General features: G+C 41.8%; 1 protein-coding gene across 2 annotated transcripts in view; it reads left to right on the top strand.

The window, feature by feature from the left end:
* The window catches only part of SEPTIN5 (septin 5), a 109,044-nt gene that overhangs the window by 19,040 nt on the left and 67,036 nt on the right, over positions 1-22,968 (top strand). For both annotated transcript variants that reach the window (XM_069756456.1, XM_069756448.1), the window contains exon 2: positions 15,216-15,290. The gene's annotated coding sequence lies outside the window, so the exon portion shown is untranslated. The remainder of the gene's footprint in view (positions 1-15,215; positions 15,291-22,968) is intronic.

Raw genomic sequence — 22,968 nt, 5'->3', positions numbered from 1 at the left:
CGGATTTGTGAAATATTTTTGAGTTGAAGTCGGCAGGAAGTGGAAAGGGCTTGGATATGTGGTTTGAAGGAGAGATCAGCGTCAAGGATTACCCCGAGGCAGCGAGCTTGTGGGACTGGGGAGAGTGGGCAGCCATTTACTGTAATGGATAGGTTCGTTGGGGAGGTTGCGTGAGATGGGGGAAAGATGATGAATTCTGTTTTGTCCATGTTAAGTTTCAGAAATCTAGCGGAGAAGGGTGAAATAGTGGACAGACATTGAGGGATTCTGGTTAGTAGGGAGGTGATATCTGGTCCAGAGATGTAGATCTGTGTGTCATCAGCATAGAGGTGATACTGAAAGCCATGAGATTCTATGAGCTGTCCCAGGCCAAAGGTGTAAATGGAGAAGAGCAGGGGCCCAAGGACTGAACCTTGTGGGACTCCGACAGATAGGGGGCGAGGTGAGGAGGTGGTGTGTGAGTGGGAGACGCTGAATGTCCGGTATGATGAGATCCAGGATAGGGCCAAGTCTGTGATGCCAAGGGATGAGAGGGTCTGTAAAAATATGGAATGGTTAACTGTGTCAAAGGCAGCCGACAGGTCGAGGAGGTCAGAGTAGTGTTGCTTGCTCTTGGCGGTTAAGAGGTCATTGGTGACCTTAGTTAGGGCAGTTTCAGTGGAATGGTGTGACCGGAAGCCAGATTGTAAGCGGTCAAAGAGGGAGCAAGAAGAGAGATGGGAGGACAGTTCAAGGTAAACGTGTTGTTCCAGTAGTTTGGAGGCATAAGGGAGAAGTGATATAGGGCAATGGCTAGATATAGAGGATGGGTCAAGAGAGGGCTTTTTGAGGATAGGTGTGATGGAGGCATGTTTAAAGCTTGAGGGGAAAACACCACTTGTTAGTGATAGGTTGAAGAGATGGGTTAGGGTTGGGATGAAGACTGTGGTGAGGTTTGGGATGAGGTGGGATGGGAGCGGGTCAAGTGCACAGGTGGTGAGATGCGATCTTGAGAGTAGAGTGGAGAGTTGATCTTCTGTAATGGTGGAGAAGTTGGTTTTGGAGGTGGAGGGTTGGGAAGTCGGGAGGAAGGGCTTTGGGGGTTGTTGACCAAAACTGTCTCTGATGCTATCAATCTTCTGCTTGAAAAATGAGGCAAAGTCTTCAGCGGAGACAAGTGGGGAGGGAGGAGGTGCTGGGGGACGGAGGAGAGAATTGAAGGCGTTGAATAACTGTTTAGGGTTGTGAGACAGGGAGGATATAAGAGATGAGAAGGAAATAAATGGAGGATGAGGTAAGTATTGTTCATAGGTGGTGAAATACCTCTCTGTTTTCACACTACTGGTAGCTAGTTGTTAATTAGACTTCTCCAAGGTCTCGTCTTTTGTGTACAGGAACACCTGAGGAAAAGTGATGCTACAATTGATGACATAGATTTCTATAGGATAATTCCCAGTCATCCTGCTCAGCAGTTGCTGTGCCAGATCCTATAGCCAAGTAAATAAAAACATATTTTGGTAAGGCCATGAACCCTTGACTGATCTACAAAGTGCACAACTTTTCATCAGTTGTGTCCAACTCGAGCATAAAACAACCAGCTCGATAAAGCTGATAGATGTAAACCCAGTCTTAGTTTCTCAATCCCAAAAATGAGATTGTTGAGCCTATACTCCCATGCCTAGATTATCCAACCTCTATAGTAATACTGTATAATTGTATTGATAGTTGTGGTGTCAAATGTGAAAAATTTATGGGTTTCTACAGAGTTTGGAGTTGATGTCAGATATGATAAGTGTAGTTTGCAATTCTAGTGCAACCTGCCTAGCAGCAAAATCTTCCTCGAAGTTTTCTTCAGAAGTTGGTCGGTGTGATAAGTTTTAGCTTTGTTATAGGTTTACAGTGTTCACACAATCATGTAACTTCATTATTACTGACAGTTGCTAGAGGGCTGCCAATGACCCAAGTACTGACACGTCGAAATCATTTTCTTTCAGTATAAATGTGAAGTAACACCAATGGCTTGTACTCATCCCTAATAAGCTGGAAGTTCAGGATTGGCAACCTTTTATGTGCTGATCGCTCCATTGTGACATTCAATATGAAAATCATATGGCACTAATGTCCATTGGACTTACACCTTCCGAGCTTGGGTCGGCTGTGTACTTGTGTTGTAGTTGTGTTGACAGTTCTCTTTGCAACCTTTGTAATTGTTGTTTCCTACATTTGGGGGACTCCTGAAAGACACTGACCTTTGATTTATGTAACGTAATTTATAAATGAAAGCTTTCATGAGTGCATAGCCAATATTATTTAGACTTTATATATAGTTACTTAGAAGACTAAAGCGCTCAATGCCAGGCAAAGTGTTGCTTCATATATTGGCTCTACCACCTTACCAGCCAAGCCGTGGCCACACTTGCTCAATATATACCTTCTCATTCTCTTATTACATTTATTTGGGTAATAATGCACGTTGCCAGCCTGGTTATTCTACTGATAAAGGTTGCCAGAATATGGACTAGCTTTTGCTACAGTCCAAATCTCCTCTCATGGACGGTCAATGGCTTCATGTTAAAACTTCAAAATAATGTGCATTGATGCGACTTTGGGTGAGAGACATTTCCGCCATTGGGCTAAACGTTTCCACCTGCAGTATCGCCGGTGGCTACATGATTTCAGGTGCATGCTAACGGCCAGCACGGCTGGTGCACATGTGCTAAGAGTTACCCTGTTATTATTTGTACTATTTTACATCTTTATTATTTAAAATTCCTGAGAACTTGCCTAGATTGTCCTGTCTAGACAGTTATGGCTGATACTTCCCATACCCCACATCAAGCTGATTACAGCGCTCCTGCTGAAGGGCAAATATGTAATGTGCTAGTCGGCATAGAAGCCATAACTGAAATAAATTAAGTTTCATTACTATCTAGATCACTACCGTGAGATTGGCCATAGCCCCAGAGTAATTGTTCTCGACTACTTTCGAAGCTCTCCTTCAAAGAACTCCATTAAGGAGCTACATACTCCCCACTACCCCATGAATGCAGTCTAGGCCGAAACAAGCGCGTGTGTGACTTGGTTGGGAGGAAGAGTTGTTAGCAGACAACTGTCTAATGTGTATGGCCACATTATATGATCCTCTGCACCTACATTGTGTCCAAATACTCCAGGATGTAATAGAGACCATGTAGTTTGTCGTGAATTGAGTGTGCCGCATGTTTATAAATTATAAGTTCCAGATCTTCCTGTAAGCTTGTGCCTATATGTATAGAGACCGTTTCTGTACAAAGGACATACATAAAGCACATAGTAATCATTATTGAGATTATGAGATTTAATTACTCCATGTAATCATCCATTAAGGTGAAGTAGGTGATTGGTGTACCCTTCAGTGCATAGCTATAATGTAGTCACATAAACACAATAAATATCCTTCTTCGTGTACCCAGATGTTTTGCATTCCAGGAAGAAAGTACAACCATGAAATAAATTGTGTCATGCTGGTATGATAACAATGTATGCAGCATCAGGGCATAACCGGTGTGGGAGGAAGAGTGTATGGAAGGTGAAGAGGTGCATACACTGGGATTCTAGTCTGTGCATGATATACAAGTAAAGTCATTGAAGTTTAGCGACTTCTACTGGCATTGTCTGTTTGTATAGTTTTGGTTCATTGTTTTTGTGGGTAAAGTGTTAAGTTGTTTGTTGGGTATGTTTATAAGGTCAACCATGTATGCAGATACAACCCCAATTCCTAAAAGGATGGCTCGTGGTGTTAAATGTAAAAAGTTGGTGATTTGGAAATCTCTTATAGTCATATTTTATTCACAATAGAACAAGTACCGTATATACTCGAGTATAAGCCGACCCCCCTAATTTTGCCACAAAAAGCTGGGAAAACTTAATGACTCGAGTATAAGCCCAGGGTGGGAAATGCAGCAGCTACCGGTAAAAATAGATACCAATAAAAGTAAAATTAATTGAGACATCAGTAGATTAAGTGTTTTTGAATATCCATATTGAATCAGGAGCCTCATATAATGCTCCATACAGTTCATGATGGGCCCCATAAGATGCTCCATACAAAATACGCCCCATATAATTCTTCATACAGTTCATGATGGGCTCCATAAGGTGTTCCATATTAAAATATACCCCATATAATGCTGCACAAATGCGGATTATGGCCCCATAAGATGCTCCATACATTTGCCCCATACAATGCTGTACAAATGTTGATTATGGCCCCATAAGATGCTCCATAAAGATATTTTCCCCATATAATGCTGCACAAACACTGATTATGCTCCATAAGATGCTCCATGTAGACATTTGCTCCATATAAAGCTGCACAAACATTGATTATGTCCCATAAGATGCTCCATAGACACATTTGCCCCATATGCTGTTGCTGCGATAAAAAAAAAAATGACATACTCACCTTGCGTCGCTCAGGCCCCCGGCACTTGCTATATTCACCTGCTCCCCATTCCATGGCCGCTGCGTCTTCCCTGTCCTCTGCACTGACTGTTCAAGCAGAGGGCGGCGCGCACACTAGTCGTGTTATCGCGCCCTCTCACCTGAGCATCAGTGCAGAGGATGGGGAAGACGCAGCGGCGCCCAGAGGCGGTAGAACGGGGAGCAGGTGAATATCGCGCACTGATTTATACTCACCTGCTCCTGGCGCGGTCCCTGGTCCCCCGCCGCCGGCAGCTTCTTCCTGTATTGAGCGGTCACATGGTACCGCTCATTACAGTAATGAATATGCTGCTCCACCCCTATGGGAGTGGTGTGGGGGTACATATTCATTACTGTAATGAGCGTACCATGTCACCGCTCACTACAGGAAGAAGCTGCCGGCGCCGGGGAACCAGGGACTGCGCCAGGAGCAGGTGAGTATGATTACACAGCTGCTGCTCCACCTCCCCTGCCGACCCCTGGGTATGACTCGAGTATAAGCCGAGAGGGGCAATTTTAGCCTTAAAAAATGGGCTGAAATTCTCGGCTTATACCCGAGTATATACGATATTAGAAGTAGAAAGTTAGACATTTGTCCTTTACATTATTAAAAAGTAACTCATGTAGAAATTGATGGCAGCATATTCACGCAAAAGCTGCCAGCATATACTTAAAGGGGTTGTCCATTGCTTGAACAACCCCTTTGTCTCTAACACTTATACTCACCTTCTAGCGGTGTCCACCGGCTCCCCCAGGGATTGTGTAATTTTATTATGCCATGCAATCCTTGCAGCCAATCAGCGCTGACTTCACTATCCCCACCTTTGGATGTGTCATATATCCGGAGGAAGTGAGAGAGCAGCAGCTCTGACTTCCTCCGGATGTATGTGATTTGTCGAAAGGTAGGGATAGTGAAGCTAGCGCTGATTGGCCACAGGGATTGCATGACACAATAATGTTATTCGATCCCTGAGAGAGCCAGTGCCGACACTGCTGGAATGGCAGCGACATCGGAGGTGAGTACAAGTGTTATTATTTTACAAGGGGGAAACAGGGAGTACTAGTGGACAGCCACTTTATCCATTCATATAGGCACCCATTCACCCAACAGAGGCCAAAAAAGTGTTTTCTTGGTTTCTGCTTGGCTAGTAAGCATTGGAATACCTTTTATTTACTTGGGAGCCATAGGAAATTACGGTACTTTTTTAAACAGAAGGCCACTGCAAAAAATGTAGCAGTGAATCTCTATGGTGAACAGATGCCATGTCTATAGTCATACCTAATCGGCATATATGCCTAACACTGACCACAAACAGTGTGCACTTAACCTAATTCGCTGACTCTTTCTGCAAACCACCAAGATGCAAAATTACAGAATCTTATGCATAATTGCCTCTGTTTTAGTATACAGTAATGGAGGAGTCCTTTATATCATGGCTTTAATGTGAATCTATCACCAGGTTTTAGCCTTCTAATATCAGAGAGGAGCATGATATAAAGAGACCCTGATTCTAGTTATACCTCACTTACTGGGCAGCTTGTGTGTAGTTTTAATAAAATCATTGAGATTATCACGAGAGGAGCAGTAAATCTACTACCATGTAGTCCTCCATATTCATGAGCTCTCTATAACCCCCTCTTCACCACAAGATCAGGGGTGTGGGTGAGGTACAGATCTCCGCATTCAGAGAACTGCTAGATCTACAGCAAATAAAACAGGGATTTTATCAAAACTGCTGCAAACAGTCCAGTAAGTGACACATTGCTGGAATCAGGGTCTCTACCCCTGCATCATATTGCTGTCGTATGGGGTAGCAAAAACTGGATGATACATTTCCTTAAATACTGAATATACACATGCCTTACCATTATCAACCATTTAACTCCCGTTGTAGTCGTCCAAGACCTTAAACTCCTTTACACAAAATCCCTAATCCCCTCTTTATATGTCTGGGTTTCCGAGTTCTGCTGTCATTTTCAAGGAATTTGTACTTGATGTGACTTTCTTAGTAAGGGAATGTAGGATTTCCTGCTCCTTGTCCTGGCATTGTTTATCCATAGATATAGATATATAGCAATCGGCTTTCTAGGTTGTCACCCCTTAAGAATGCACTAAGTAGACCTAGACTTCCGTAACTTCATTCATTTGCCAAAGAAGTACTAATGGGATTGTATAAATAGCAAAACGGGCCTGACTGCAAGGAAAGCAATCTGCACATTAATAAATGCACTGCACAAGAGGTACATGACTTTACCAGCACAATCTGGTCCAAATGTTACCTCCTAATTTGATCATTTGCTGCAATTTGACAGGTTTGTAGGCCAGGCTTTAATAAACGAGAAACTCCATAGCAACAACTGTATCTATAGCGATAGTGATAAACTTTTCATGATTGCAGAGTTATTAGGGGTGGAGATGCAATTTTAGATAGGAAGGATATTTTGACTGGAGTCGTCTATTGTTCTTGGCAGGCAGCTGGAAAAAGAAGTGCGGTAGAGGAACGAAAGGTATAATCTGGAAAGAAGAACCGTATATTCAAAGAAAGGAGCACAGCCATACACAGAGCCATACGCTGAGATTCACAAACTGTCCTTTGTAGTTTGCAGGAAAATGTGTAGCAAAAATTATAATATTACAATGTGGCCAGGAATGGAACAAGTCACTGCTCAAATCCGCAAAATGTCAATTTCTCTTGTGAGTACAGTGAGTTTTATCTACAATTTTGCCGCTAGACTTGCATTAAGTGTGGAGAATTCACAGGTAAAAAATTCATGGACGTTTTTAGTGCGTTTCTTCTTTTGAAACGCACATGTAAACCACACATGGCTGTATCAATAAAGCTTTGTCAAAGCCAAATACCAGGATATATCAAAAACACAAAGCAGCTTTATTTAAAACAATACATGCCAAAAGGTGACAAGAACCACGGAGTCAAAAATAGAATCAAAATGCTTGAAAAAAATGCAGTCAAAAACTCACTTGAAAAACCACAAGTAACCTAATTTAGCAATTAGGTGTAGGAAATCTGCAACATGGAAAACTCAGCAAATACTCACCTTGTGAATTTTACTCTGCTTTGTTCAGCTTTTACTGAGTTTTTGATGTTGCTGTTTTTCTGCCGCATTTTTGCACCTGTTAGATAAAATAGGTTACTTGCATTTTTTTGAAAATACATAGCTTAAAAAACTCAGCAAAAACTCATTGTGGGAACGTAGCATAAGGCCATGTGCATACGGTCAGTATTTGTTTTATTTTTTTACCTCAGTATTTGTAAGCCAAAACCCAGGAGTGGGTGATAAATGCAGAAATGGTGACTTGTTTCTATTATATTTTTCCTATGATTGTTCCACTCCTGGTTTTGGCTTATAAATACTGAGGTAAAATACTGACCAAATACTGAACGTGTGTCTGTGGCCTCATGGTCCCAGACCTAAAAACTTGACTTAAATTCAGTCGTAGGCCAGATTCACACTGCTTTCATAGCATTTATCCAGGGCCTTCATCTGAATCCCTTTAGACTTGCCCTTATGGAGCCAATCAACGGGACAAATGGAGTACAAACATGTTCCATTTCCTTTCCTTTTTTTGGCGATGTTTGTCATTGCAGATGGACACTAGATCGTAGTTGCCTACTCTGAAAAAACGGAGAGCAGATGGAGTTGTCTCCTTGTAAACAATGGCTCCGTTAGGTATAAAGCTGAATTTCAGCTTCCAGGGATTTACCTTGAAGCCATAACGGCATGGTAGAGAAGAGTTTGCTTTATTTCGGGAAAAATATTTAGAATTAAGAGTCCTCAGTGGTTGATACCTTTTAATGGCTAACTAAAAAGATGGTAACAAACTGAAAGTTTTCGACACTATTCAGGTCTCTTCATCAGGCATAGACTAAAAGAAATTCTGGAGAATCACATATTTATGCACAGCACATAACAGAAAAAAAAAAAACATGGATAAGACAGGTGACATGAAACAGAATTACCATGGGTGATAAACAGTTATGTCCATAAATATTGGACCAGTTCTTAGATAAGGAATGTTTTATTGTCCTCTGATTGGGGTCTGGTTCTGTTGTGATGACCCCACATGGTCCAAGTGGCAAATTCCTTAGTTCCTTAGTCGATGTAAAAAGAAATAAATCCCTGCGACACAGTTTATATTCTCCTGTCTCTCTGAGATTTGAAGTTACCTTTTAAAACAAGTAATTTCATGTCCATGGTGCTATGATCGGAGAATATAGGAATATAAACTGATGATGACCTTTGACAGTCTTAGTGCAGGAATGAATGTGTCGCATGGATTTATGTCTTTTTACATCAACTAAAGAATTTGCCCCTTGGACCATGTGGGGTCATCACAACAGAACCAGACCATAATCAGAGGACAATAAAACATTCCTTATCTAAGAACTGGTCCAATATTTATGGACATACCTGTTTATCACCCATGGTAATTCTGCTTCATGTCACCTGTCTTATCCATGTTTTTTTTTCTGTGATGTGCTGTGCATAAATATGTGATTCTCCAGAATTTCTTTCAGTCTATGCCTGATGAAGAGACCTGAGTAGTCTCAAAAGCTTGCAATTTGTTACCATCTTTTTAGTTAGCCATTAAAAGGTATCAACCACTGAGGACTCTCAATTCCTCAATTTGGCTAACACGGTGCCAAGATATATATCTTTCCTGTATCTTTATTTCGGGTGAATTTTGCCTGAATTGTATTGGGAATATAACCTTATGGATAGAGCACTCTCGGAATCCAGCATGTTTCTCTTTCAGCTTTGTCTCTTTCCTATATTCTGGACTCACACCCACTAATTAGCGTGACCACATTACTTCAGCCATTGTGCTTTGAAGCCAGCCACTTGTATATAACGTTATTAATTTGGGAAGTCATTATTCTTTTGGAAATGAGGTGTGGCTGTGCGGTTGTCTCCTAAGTCACACTGCCAAGTGGAAGTAAGCATTCAGCTCTGCAGGTTCTGCATTCCTCTCACCACCACTTGGGGAATGCTGTGTTATTGCTGTCAGAGGAATCTCCTTAGAAGTTCTTTGCGCTGGCCTCCAGCATGGACAGAAGAGGAAACTGTAGCTTTGTTGGATTTGTATATCCAGATATCCCACCCAAATACTAAAAGTAATGAACCCACTTGGTAGTAATTATAATAATTTACAATTCAGAGAAGTGTCCAAAATTCATAATGTAAAAAAGGTGTCTAGCTATGCACATGCATAGATCTGCATTATTGCAACGTTATGGATAATAGCAGCCCCAAAAGCTCCTCTCACACATTAGATAGCCATCATTGTAGGAATTATCAGTAGATCACAAACCTCATAGTCCATTATGTTGTAGAAAGGACAAAAATCCATAACAGCTGTATGGCAGCCCACCTGAACAAATAATAACTTAAAGAGTAATTTCATCACTGGAGAGTAAAGGCCCAATTCATGAAGGTGATCACATCACAATTCTGGTTTAAATCAATTCCTTCCAGAGGTGAACGGCACAAGTAAAATGCACTTTATTAATCAAGAGGCATGTGGCTTTTAATGTATTAAGCGGACCTTGCTCCAGCAGTGTCTTCATAAAAGAGAACCTGACAGCACAATTTTGTAATGCAAAGTCAGTGTAGTACAGATTTCATTGATACCTTTGGTGAAGTACTCCGCTTTGTTGTTCTTCTTTAATCACAGTTTGAAGCAGAGCAGTGGAGACTGTGTCCATTTTGTTGGAGTTAGTATAAAAAGGACCGACTCCACACCTAAAATATATAATAAATTGGGTACAGTAGTACAATGCAGGATGTGCTGTAAAAGTTTTCAGAATAAATTGGGAAAGTTATGAAATGTCCTATAAATGTCTGTTCTGTTCCTGATCCAAGGATCTCGGCTTTTAGTTGAGATGAATCTGTGCTGCACTTTATGTACATGCTCAGTAGTGACCAGTGCTGTGTGGTCGAAGTCAGGGAAAGTGAGGAGTGTGAGTCAGTGGTTTGGCTTACCGACTCGATAGCCCTGGTTTGAAGTTTTCTGCTAATTAGATTTCGGGGCACAGTGGCCAGACTGTACACTGGGTCTTCTCCTCCCTGTCTATGATTCCCCGCCCCTCCATCTTTCTCTGGTCTTTGAATAAACGGTCACTACTTTTTCAGTGACCTGCCTCCTCTGTTCTGAAATCTCCTCTTCAGAGGAGGCAGGCGGAGGGGCTGAGGAATCATAGACAGGAAGGACAAGACCCAGTGCACAGTCCAACCCTTGTGCGCCAAAATCTAATGAGCAGAAAAACTTGAAATCTTGATTAAAAAAAGAACAGCATAGTGGATTTCTTCACCAAAGGTATAAATTTAATCAGTATTATAGCACCATTATGGCCACGTCTTTACTTTACAATGCAAAATTGTGCTGTCAGGTTCTCTTTAAGACTGGAGTATGCAATGCCATTCTTAATTAGCCTAATGTATAGAAAAAAAGACTTTTCAAATAGCGCTAATTAAAAAAAACTTAAATGTTTTGTGTCTACAGCTCCTGTTCAGATCTGTGTTTTTCATTGATTACAAGCTGCAAATAACCCCGATGTAATCTTGTATACATAGCGGTTCCTTACTTGTAGTATTGCCCCCAATGACGCCACATAACCACAGCGATACGCATGGGGTCTATCCGCACTGACGTGTTTCATGGTATACCTTTGGTTCTTGGATCTCATATTATGGACCTGATCTGGGTGTATTGGCTAATTACCTATAGGTACTTTCTACACATATATGGACCTTTCATTTATATAGTTATACTTCTCTCATCTAGTGGACTGTATTGTTGTTGATAGTTTTTTCCATATTATCTATATACACCATATACTTTTTGCTTGCACCTTATTTATGCATCGCTTCTATTATGTATATGTCAGTTTTGGCGGCATCTTGTTTTTATATTAGTGCTTGTATTTCGGTCTCAATAAAATTTGTATCTTTTTATACAGGTGTGCTTATCATTGTGTCATGCTCTTTTCTTTTGGTTGTACGTTAATTTTTGATTACTGATTTAGCACCCATTTCATTATTAGCTGTTTTGTAATTGATCAAGAGGTACATGTCTCTTAATGGATTTGTTTCATCTTACAGATGGATTGTAGCAGCAGACTACAGGGTTTGTTTTTAGGCTGTTACTATGGGGACGCATAGATCTGAATGGGAGCTGTATAGACAAAACAGGAGATTCCAATCTAAAGAGGGTGTCCAGTACGTAGGATTGATGGCCTAACCTTAGGATAGGTCATTAATGTCTGATTGGTCGGGTCCGACATCCAACACCTCCGCCGATCAGCTGTTATCGGTGTCATTGGGGGCCGACTGCTGGAAATACTCACTTGCGAAGCTCCTCCATCTTCTGACAGTGGCTGAGGCTTGGTACTGCACATCCGCCTCCTATTCAAATCAATAAAAGGCGTATGAGTTGTGCCCTGCGGTCTCCACTATCAGAAGACAACTGCTCCACAAATTAGTATTTACGACATCCACCTCCGATAATAGCTGATCAGGGGATCCGGGTGACGGACCCCATCCAATCAGACATTGATGACTTACCCTAATGATAGATCATCAATACTAAAGTAGTGGACAACCTCTTTAAGGATGTATGAAAATCCACATAATTTTTCACCTTCCTTTTGAAAGTGGCTCCGGTTTTTAGTCTGTAACCATCATCACCATGTACAACCTTTTCATATCACTGATATTTGGAAATCATTTTGTGCTGTAGGATAGCTATGGATGCTTTCTTGGTCTAGATCTCCCAGCTGAGAGTGATGATGCTACATTGAGGTCCTTTATATATCCTTTTCACCGCATACGGAGCTGGCTTCATGAATGGCTTCCTTTTTTAGTACAGACATCCATCCATACTTCGGAGTCAGGACACTTGGAGCACCTGGCTGTACTGAGAGGCAGCTTTGTGTTATATTCCTGTGCCTGTCGCTGCAGCTGCTCTGGTCGTATGCGGCGCCTGTCGCCCACTGTCCCTGTCCTATAATGCTCCAGTGTTGTAATCTGAGGCATCTTGTCTTCTTCACTATGGATGTGGGTGAATACTAACAAGGCTACAGATGATGATGATCATTGCTGAGGACATTTCTGAATGTACACATTACGAGCTTTCTCAGGGTATACTGGTCTGTGAACTATACGCCCAAGGCTTCTGTAACCTGTATATTACTGCTTAGATGCCATATTGGCTTCTGGTTTCTTGCAAGGGATACTCCTGCACCATAAATGTCAGGAGATGCCACCGTCCTTGTCTTAAGGTGTGTCCATTTGCTGGAGGGTAAGGTGTCTTATTTATTCAAGTTTCAATGTCATATAAAAAGGAGCTCTCCTGACAGATCTCTCTTATGAAGTATTTCTATTTCCCAATTAAATAAAATTTCTGAACCATCTTTTCTTATAACTCTGGATAGTGCTGTTGTTCTGTTATTCCTCTTGTCAATTTTGCAATGATTGGACAGTGTCAGTGTATAGGACACAACCCCAACATCATCCAGCTCATACATTTCTAGGAGGAAAAATAGAGGAATGGAGAGATCTAAGAAAAGGATGATTCAGAATTCTTATTTTAGAGGGAACTGAATTATTAAAGGGAATCTGTCACCTACTTTTTCGCATATAAGATGCGGCCACTGCCATTACGGGCTTATCTACAGCATTCTGTAATGCTGTAAATAAGCCCCCGATGTATCCTGAAAGAAAAGAAAAACAAGTTGTATATCAGGCGTACTTTATCTGCTCTGCTGATGGCAGAGTAAAGTACTGCAGTGCGCAGGCGCTTGGCTTCTCTGACCTTTCCCGGCGCCTGCGCAGTGCAGTGCTTTGCTCCGCCCTCAACAGGGCAGATAAAGTACGCCTGCGCTGGAGCCGCGACAGGAAGCAAGGAAGAGGATGTCATCGCATGAAGATGGGAGGCCCCGGACCGTGACGCCCATCGGATCGGACCGCACCCCCAGGTGAGTATAATCTAACTTTTTTTTTTTAATTCTCTTTCAGGTTACATCGGGGGCTTATCTACAGCATTACAGAATGGTGTAGATAAGCCCCTTAAGGGCGGTGGCCGCAGCTTATATATGAAAAAGTAGGTGACAGATTCTCTTTAACTAAACAGTAGAGATGATCAGAAAGGTTCACATTGTCCTTGTCAAGCCGCCACTTTGGTAGTCCATGTCTGCCGCTCAGACCCTTGTGAACTTCCTCCTACCTGCCGGAATCCTTGGTACCTCTTCTGATTTGTAGATTATATAAATACCACAGGACAGAAATATTTGCAAGTGAAACAAGTGTGATTTATTGGTGCAGCCAAAATTATCTGTACATGAAACACGCCAATGTTTCTGTCAAAATATGAGAAGGGACCGCTACATGAAGGGTCTTGATCGAGCAGCCACTTCGGTAGTTCATGGCTGCCAATCAGACTCCTATAGACTTCCACCTACTGTCCGGAATCCTTGGTCTGATTTGTAGGCCTAGAACGAAATCTTTGTTGTGTTGTGATGAAATCTTGACATTGTGCTGAGCCTACTAAGTAAAAGAGGCACTGGGGATACCAGCCATGTGGATGAGGGTCGCAGGGCTCTGGTGTGTTGCCACTGACTACAGACATGGTGGCTAGACCAGGGTCCTTCAAATGTTTTTCATCATCTCTACTATACAGACATATGTATAGAGAGCTGACAGGTTCTTCCAATTCCTTGTAATTTCTGACAAGACTGATTTCATGATACTTATTCATAAGATGACTGAAGCTTGGTGGCTCAGTGGTTAGCACTGCAGTCTTGCAGCGCTGGGGTCATGGGTTCAAATCCCACCAAAGATAACATTTGTTTGTATGTTCTCCCCATGTTTGCGTGGAGAGTGGATTTCCTCCCACAATCCAAAACCATACTGATAGGGAATCTAGATTGGGCCAGTAGAAATAATATCTGTGAAGCGCTGTGGAATTGAGAAGTGAGAAAAATAAACATAATCTTCAGGAATAGTGTATTCCATTAGTAATAGTTTTAGTGCCGCATGGTTATCAGTTGCTATCACTTTTGCTAATATCACATCTACATGGGTTGTAAATTTCCCAATACTTTAATGTTTTAGGCTGTTAATTGGTGCTCCCCAACATTCCTGGGCTGAATTATCTTTCTATGAACTTGGCCTTAATGTGAGAAATATAAATTAGATTGTGAGCCGAATTAGAGACACTATGGACATAAAGAAAATATGTTTCTTTTTGAAAAGTTGGGTGTTATCTGGCCCTCAATAATTCTATATGGTACATGTTTAAAACATATGTTTGGTTTTCATTAATCTACACATGTGGTAGGAAGTTATTGGTAAACCTCATTTCTTAACCTACTCCTTGGAAACACAATTTATGTCTGCCCATACACATTAAATTGCTTTTGGCAAAAAAAAAATAAAAAAATACTTGTTTAGTCAACGGCTTCTCCTCTTCACCTCCCTTTATATTTCAAGTAGAGTAAGGCATTGCCGGACAGTTCTGGCGGCGGCCTATCTCCTTTAGGATAAAGAAGGCTTGGGCACAATCCTTTTGTTATTGACATCTGCGGTTGGGGGAAACGTACCAATTTATGTTTTATTTAATTAATTCACTGCCTGTTTTGGATATTACGGGCTAAGTCATTGTTGAATTTTGTAAGCAGTGAGTGGAGGTGGATATCGTCCTCTCCATGTAGTCTTCGTATACAGCCTATGAACGCCATGTTGTTAATCTCTTGCAGACTGCAGGGTTTGATGGCTTCGGAAGTGGTTTGAAATTGGGCTCTCACGAGGGCCGCCCTCAGACCCTTACTACGGTAAGAAGACCCATGTCCACCTGCTCCTTGACTCTGGGTCATCCCCTTGGCTCGGCAGGACCTTTTACCTTCTACTGAGCACCTGTTCCTTCCCTGCACAGCTTTCCTTTTTTACCCTAGGTTGTAATGCTGCTCTGCGAATTTCTCCAGCATACAACGTCTCCCTTCTTCTAGCATGATGTTCACACCTATCTTCCTTAGTCTTATACCACACTGCACTTCCTAAATGTTTGCTTTGTATTAGCCTGTACGTTATCTTTTGGTGGTGCGTACCTTCTATTTACCTTATGTCTTTTCTATGACCATTACTTAACACATTTTGATTCTAGGTTGCTGAAATGAATTTCACTTTGTCTAATGCAATGGCAATCTATGCTGAGTACTCTACATTCTATACACGGAGAATACTGTGGATTTGCTTGTTAAAAATCAAAATGGGTCAAGAATGAATGAGCCGCTTTTAAAATGCTGATATTATCTAATATTGTTGCGGTATATGAGAGATGACTAGATTGAGTATGTATAATAGTAGTAGACCATGCGATTCTGTGTCATAACCTTCCCTGGGGATATAACACCTTTTTAGGTGGAAAGCTTTAAGATCTTATGTAAAGACTGGATACTGTCTTTGTCCTTCTTTATAAGTATTCGTACCTTTTAAGTGGAAAGAAACACCACAGTTAAACCAGTGTGGAATGGTGCCCAAGGAGTGGGATGCATACAAGGGTACAGTAAGGCCCTGTGCCCCTCTGAGAACCCCAATGTGGCTTGTGCAACATTGGACTGTACTACAGACATGTCTGTGAGGCCTAAAATCCATATTCATACATCATTGGCCTGTGCATAGTTATCAGTGCTTTGGACTTCTATTTCCTTAATACACTCGGGGCATGTGCACACTACGTCTTTTTCAGCCTGGAATCCGTCTGGGAAAAAAATGTGAGAAAACCACACCAAAAAATAAACATAATGCACATCAATATAAAAATGACATTACTGTGCACATGTCCAGTCTTTTGTTATTTCTTGTAACTACTTTAGAGTTTGAAAACCATGAAGCAGTTAATAGAAGTGGCATGTTCATTGTTCACCATTACATTCAGTGATGTGCTAATGATAACGATAATTTAGTTATTCCAGCATAAATGGTCCAATCACCCAATGTACCATTGTTTTGTGTGTTCATAGAGTGATTACCTGCATTTTTACATGGGGCTGATCATCAGGAATGAACCCTCTTACGAATGCTTGGTTTGCCAATTGACAGCTCATCTAAATGTACCTTAAAGAGGTTGTCCAGAACCTTAACATTGATGGCCTAACCTTAGGATAGATCATCAATGTCTGATCGGTGCGGGTCAGCTGTTCCCGGTGCCTGTATAGTGGCCCCAGCTGGGTACTGCATATGTGTGCCCCAGTACTTGGCCGCAGCCACTATTCTGTTGACAGAGCTGTGCTATGCCGCCCTGCAACTGAGCAGTTCCAGCTGTCACCGGGAACGGCTGATCGGCGGGGGTGCCAGGTGTTGCACGCCCACCGATCAGACATTGATGACCTATCCTATGTATAGGCCATCAATGTTAAAGCAAGGGCTAATTAAAAAAGGTAGTCCAGGACTTTGAGTTGCACAATAGGGGAGGACAATACACAACACTAATCACCTATTTGGGCTACTCTGTCTATAAGTGGACATCAAAATTTAGCCCCAAAGTAGTCCTCTGTACTCAGTACAGATGCAATTTCTTAGGGCAAATGTGGGGCTGGAATTTCATTGACATGAAAGAATAGTTACTGTTAGGGCGTTAGAGATACCATTTCCAATAATAAATTCCTCCTTGACCTTTCTCGGTGCTATCTGTTATGATGGTACTGCCCTGACACAGTGGGATAGGAAACTATGTAGCAAACCTATAACTCATATCATTGAAAAAGATTCAGGAGGAGTAATGCCCTTGAAAAAAGTCCACGAGGACTGAAATGTGTGTTCTGTAGTATCTCTAACTTTGCAACAAAGTATCGGATTAATGATGCATGTGACTAACCAGTAATTGGAGGTTTCCGTCATGGTCACTATTTTCCCCTTTGCCCTGTCCATTTTTTATGTATTATTTGAGGTTGCACCTATACTGAGTGTCGGGAATTTTTGTTTGCTATCTGGTGGGACCCCAACAAGTTATCATGTGGCACCTAACAAGGGGATTAGGCGGATGAAGTGCCGAACATATTGTTTTTGGCCCGAACTTAAGGTAACCACTTGGAGAGGTAAATTCAGCTTATGGGAAAATGTCTCAGGCAGCTGAGCCAGAAGTCTATGACAACAGTCATTATCACTGGAATGCCGGTACAATAGTGAACCAGCTCAGAAATGAGAGGATGCACAGCTAATTATTATTATTTTTAACTTCACTCTGCCAGAAAAATGCGGTACTTGTAAAGCAGTTTATGTAAAGTGCCGTGTTACAAACCTGCACTGCATGACAATAGCTTGACTGTCAGATCAGTACGGCGGCCTTCTTTGTGTTTGCCTGACTATTTATCATATACTAGATGGTGGCCCAGCCACGTAGTATATAACACTGCCCACGCAGTATATAACAGTGGCCACGTAATATATAGCACAGTCCACGCAGTATATAGCACAGCCCACGGAGTATATAACACAGCCCACATAGTATATAACACTGCCTATGTAGTATACAGCACAGAGCCACGCGGTATGTAACACAGCCCACGTAGTATACAGCAGTGTGGGCACCATATCCCTGTTAAAAAAATAATTAAAATAAAATATAGTTATATACTCACCCTCCGGCGGGATCCACCGAAGCTCCGGCGATACGTGCACGGCTGCCGCCATCTTCCGTTCCCAGGATGCATTGCGAAATTACCCAGATGACTTAGCGGTCTCACGAGACCGCTAAGTATTCTGGGTAATTTCGCAATGTGTCTATGGGAACGGAAGATGGCGGACGCCGCGCACGGCTCAGCAGACAACGGAGGGTGAATATAGCAGGTTTTTTCTTTTTTATTATTTTTAACATTACATTTTTTTTTACTATTGATGCCGCATAGGCAGCATCAATAGTAAAAGGTTGGGGACACACAGGGTTAATAGCGGCGGTAACGGAGTGCGTTACCCGCGGCATAACGCAGTCCGTTACCGCCGGCATTAACCCTGTGTTAACCCTGTGTTAGCGGTGGCCGGAGGGGAGTATGCGGGCGCCGAGCAGTGACTGCGGGGAGTAAGGAGCGGCCATTTTCTTCCAGACTGTGCCCGTCGCTGATTGGTCGTGGCAAAACAATCAGCGACTTGGATTTCCTTGACAGACAGAGGCCGCGACCAATGAATATCCGTGACAGACAGAAGGACAGAAAGACGGAAGTGACCCTTAGACAATTATATAGTAGATGTTGGTTTTCTGTGGAAAGATGTATAGCTAAGTAGAATCCCATTCCTGACATGTAATAGTGCTGCCCTCTATAGTACAAATCTTACATTGCGGTAATCATTAGGTATTTGTTAAAGGGAACCTGTCATGTAAAAAAAAAAATGCCATTAACCAGTAGATATGGGGTTAATCTGCAGGTTAATAGCGTTCTGAAGCTGTCACACTGAAAGTCCAGCTGCCGGGAGGAAGATAACTTTTCCTTCTGGCAGCCTTCGGCTTTCAATCAGAGGCAAAGCTTCAGTCACCACTCAGTACATAAGAACCTACAATTTGGTCACCGTGGCCAACCGGGACCCTAACCCCAAAGCCCGTAACATATAACCAAAAAAACAAAAATCTCAACAGAATTAAATACTTTCCAAATATATAGTTGGGTAATACCCACTGATGATGTATTTCTATTGGGAGATACCAATAAAGAGAAAAAGAGGGGGATTTTTCAATAACAATATTATAAATTTTATTGCACATATAAAGACATACAAAATGACAATAATGGCATTTGGTCTAGAAAAGCAGCTAAAAGAATATTGGCTATCTAAGTTGGTAAATAAAAGCCAAAAAAGAGAAAAAGAAAAAAAGCGTGTAAATAGCAGCACCTCAGCACAGGGCATAAAAATATATATACGGTAGATGTCTGTCTCCCTCTCTAATATACCAATGACCGATCACATCATAAGGATAGAATAGAGGGTAGAAAATACCTATATCTAGTGGCCAGCCGTAATACTAGACTGATGTTATCCAATTCTAAGCTATCCAATTGCTCATAATTGAGCCGGAGAGTACATGAGATGCACCATACAGTCCGCAATGAAGAGATGCCAATAAAGCCTATACTGTATATGATGTTAATTACCTTCGGATGTGGTGCAGGCCGTGTGCTGGGGCGCCAATGTAACACGCCGGAGCCTCGATGCGCGTTTCACCGCCCTCGGCTTCGTCAGGAGGCGTGGTTTGAAAGTGGGGATAGCCGGATTATATATACAAAACCGAAGATCAATTAGCGAATCGAAGCGCCGTGGTGCATGATGCCCCGCCCTGTGATGAAGCAGGCCGGCGCGCGCCGCGAATGATGGGAAGGAGGACATACGGCAACGCGTCCATGCCCGCGACGCCACCGGAAGAGTGCAGCGCATAGATCAGGTGCGTCTGCGCATAAAGGGGAGCTAATCTATGAAGCTGCTACTGATATGTGAGTATCTGAATGATTCAAAAATACGGTCACTGCACAATTACAGCGCCGCAACTAATTAACAATAGTGCAAACAGACAGAAATATATTTCTGTAAATATAAATTATATATATAATTATAAAGCAATATTCTATCAAAAAACATTTATATCATCAAAAATAACTATATTATTAATAACTAACTATCAAAAAGTTAGGAAAATAAATAAATCAAAAGAAGTATAAAAATAGTGATATAAATATATAAATGTAACAATAATCAGGTCCCCCCATAACAGTTGAATATTACCAGTACCATATCCCATCCAAGTCATGAGCATAACCAATTGATCAACATAACTCATTAATTTTCTTTGAAATGATAGTAAAAAAAAGACATGATGAGATATAACAACCATATTATTATTGCAAAGCGATGTCAAAATTAATATTACCGGCTAATCCATTTATAAAGGAACCTGATTAGAACACAATAACGATACACATTCCAAAAAATTAATCCAAAAAATATATATAGCAAAATCCATCACCGAATACATAAAGTCCGACCTATTATAATAGCGCAGCATATATTAAAATATAGTAGTCCCAAGGATGTTTCAATGCCGATTTTTTGTCAAATGTGGCATTCGTTGGTAGTTGATCTTAATATAAAGATGTGCTGATGATTCTTCCGGAGAAAATTTTTTTTTCTTTACTTACAGTGAACATACTGTATCTATAAATTTCAAGAAAGGTTAATTAATAAAAAGAAAAGAACAAAGAACAATCATAAAAAAACAACAAAATCCGTGACCCATTAAAATAGCGCACATTTTATCTAAAATTTTTTTTTCTTAAAGAAAAGACTTGAAACTGATGGTCTCATTGAGACCATTGGGTGTTAAAGTATCTAATGTAACTGTCCATCGTGTTTCTTTCTGTAGCAGTTTTTGTTTCAGATTACCGCCACGTATACCCATATAAACGTGGTCTATACCCCTAACAGAAAAACCTTTTGGATTACATTGATGGGCTTCGATTTGGAATTGCTTTTAAAAGATGCGGTTCTGAGCAGTTGGCTGCATTTTTTATGTCCCTAACATGTTCCTGTGTGCGGATTTTGAGGGATCTAGTTGTCATACCCACATATATGCAACCATCAGTACATAGTTAGTGATGGCTGTAAAGACTCCTCAGGCACTGACTGACAGCCGCCTCTGCAATGCATCACCACAGAGCTGGCTGTCAGTTCTCAGTTCCTCTGGGCGTATGTGTTTTGTCTGAAGGTGAGGCGAGTGAAGCGGCCGCCGATTGGCTGCAGGGGTCATGTGAGGTAGTTTGTGCGATTAGCACAGACGCAGAAAATGTAGAAGATGGGGAAATTCCTTCATCTTCTCTGCATCTGTGCTGCGAGTGTCATGCGAGAGAATCAGAGCCCAGCACCCTGACCCCGGCCTAACAGTTTCACCCATCTGCCTTTCCCAACAGTTCGATACCTGCTGTTGTGTTGTACATAGAGAAATCCCTTCATCCCTTGGTTTATAGCTCGTTGCAGATGTTAGCATTTTCTAGACAAATCTTTTGTCGTGTGAGAAGAAACCGACGTAAACATGGGGAGAACATACAAACTCCTTACAGATGTTGTCCTTGTCAGATTCAGTCTCAGGATCACATGCTCGATACAGATGTGGAATAAAACTAGAAATCAGACATTTTCACGGCAATTACACTTCAGACTAGGGCTCCTATTCATGAAGCTATTTTTGACAGAATACTTTTGCAAAACTGCTTGAAATGTCACAACATTTTTAACAACAAATGTACTGTACCCTCTAAATTTGGGGCATCTTAATCCAGAGATCCCTTCATGACAACTAGAGCATAAAATGCCAGTCAGGAGTCAACTGGAACCAGTTTATTTTTCTTCTATGGGCCTAATACTAACAGGCAGATAGTTGCTAACTATCTGCCTGTTTTTCCTGGCGTCGGCTCAGAGTAGTCACGGACTGCTCCTGCCAGCGATTTTGCTGCTTCACATCAACAGAACAGCTCTTTCTCTTCTTTACTGCTGTGTCGACATGGGGAGACTGTCGACCTCATGCTGATTGACATCTGGCTTCCTGCAGTTAGGCAGCATGGGAGTCGGCTGTCAATCAACATGTCATCAACAGTGATGCCCCATCAGCAGAGTGGAAGCAGTTGCTGTCAGGATGACGTCAGACTAAGCCGCAGAATTGCCAGCAGCAGCGATCTGTGACCACTGAGTCGGCAGAGATCGGCAACCAGCAGGTAATTAGAAATTACTTGCTTGTTGATTCTTAAGCCCATAGTAAAATAGTCCTCAATAACCCCTTTAAAGACTTATATATTTACAAGGTGGGGCCCTGTTTTTCCTATAAAGAACTGTGAACTACTTGTTTCCTTTAAACTAGCTATACTCCATGATAAAATGCCACCTGCAGCTGAAGCATCCTGAATACAGTCTCCATAAAACTCCATGCTACCCACAAATCTGTCAGCAGTGAGATTCTCCTATTAGTGGAAGCCCCCTTATGCTCCGGGCAATGGGATTCTATTAGTAGGAGCCCCCCTTATGCTCTGGGCAATGAGATTCTATTAGTAGAAGCCCACCTTATGCTCTGGGCAATGAGATTCTATTAGTAGAAGCTCCCTTTATGCTCTGGGCAATGAGATTCTATTAGTAGAAACCCCCCTTATGCTCTGGGCAATGAGATTCTCCTATTAGTAGGAGCCCCCCTTATGCTCTGGGCAATGAGATTCTCCTATTAGTAGGAGCCCCCCTTATGCTCTGGGCAATGAGATTCTATTAGTAGAAGCCCACCTTATGCTCCGGGCAATGGGATTCTATTAGTAGAAGCTCCCTTTATGCTCTGGGCAATGAGATTCTATTAGTAGAAACCCCCCTTATGCTCTGGGCAATGAGATTCTCCTATTAGTAGAAGCCCCCTTATGCTCTGGGTAATGAGATTCTCCTATTAGTAGGAGCCCCCCTTATGCTCTGGGCAATGAGACTCTATTAGTAGAAGCCCAC

Source organism: Ranitomeya imitator, chromosome 1, assembly GCF_032444005.1.
Source record: "Ranitomeya imitator isolate aRanImi1 chromosome 1, aRanImi1.pri, whole genome shotgun sequence".
In the NCBI taxonomy this organism is placed as follows: Eukaryota; Metazoa; Chordata; class Amphibia; order Anura; family Dendrobatidae; genus Ranitomeya; species Ranitomeya imitator.
The sequence above is the reverse complement of the archived record's forward strand: the minus strand, read 5'-3'. Positions and strand labels throughout refer to the sequence as shown.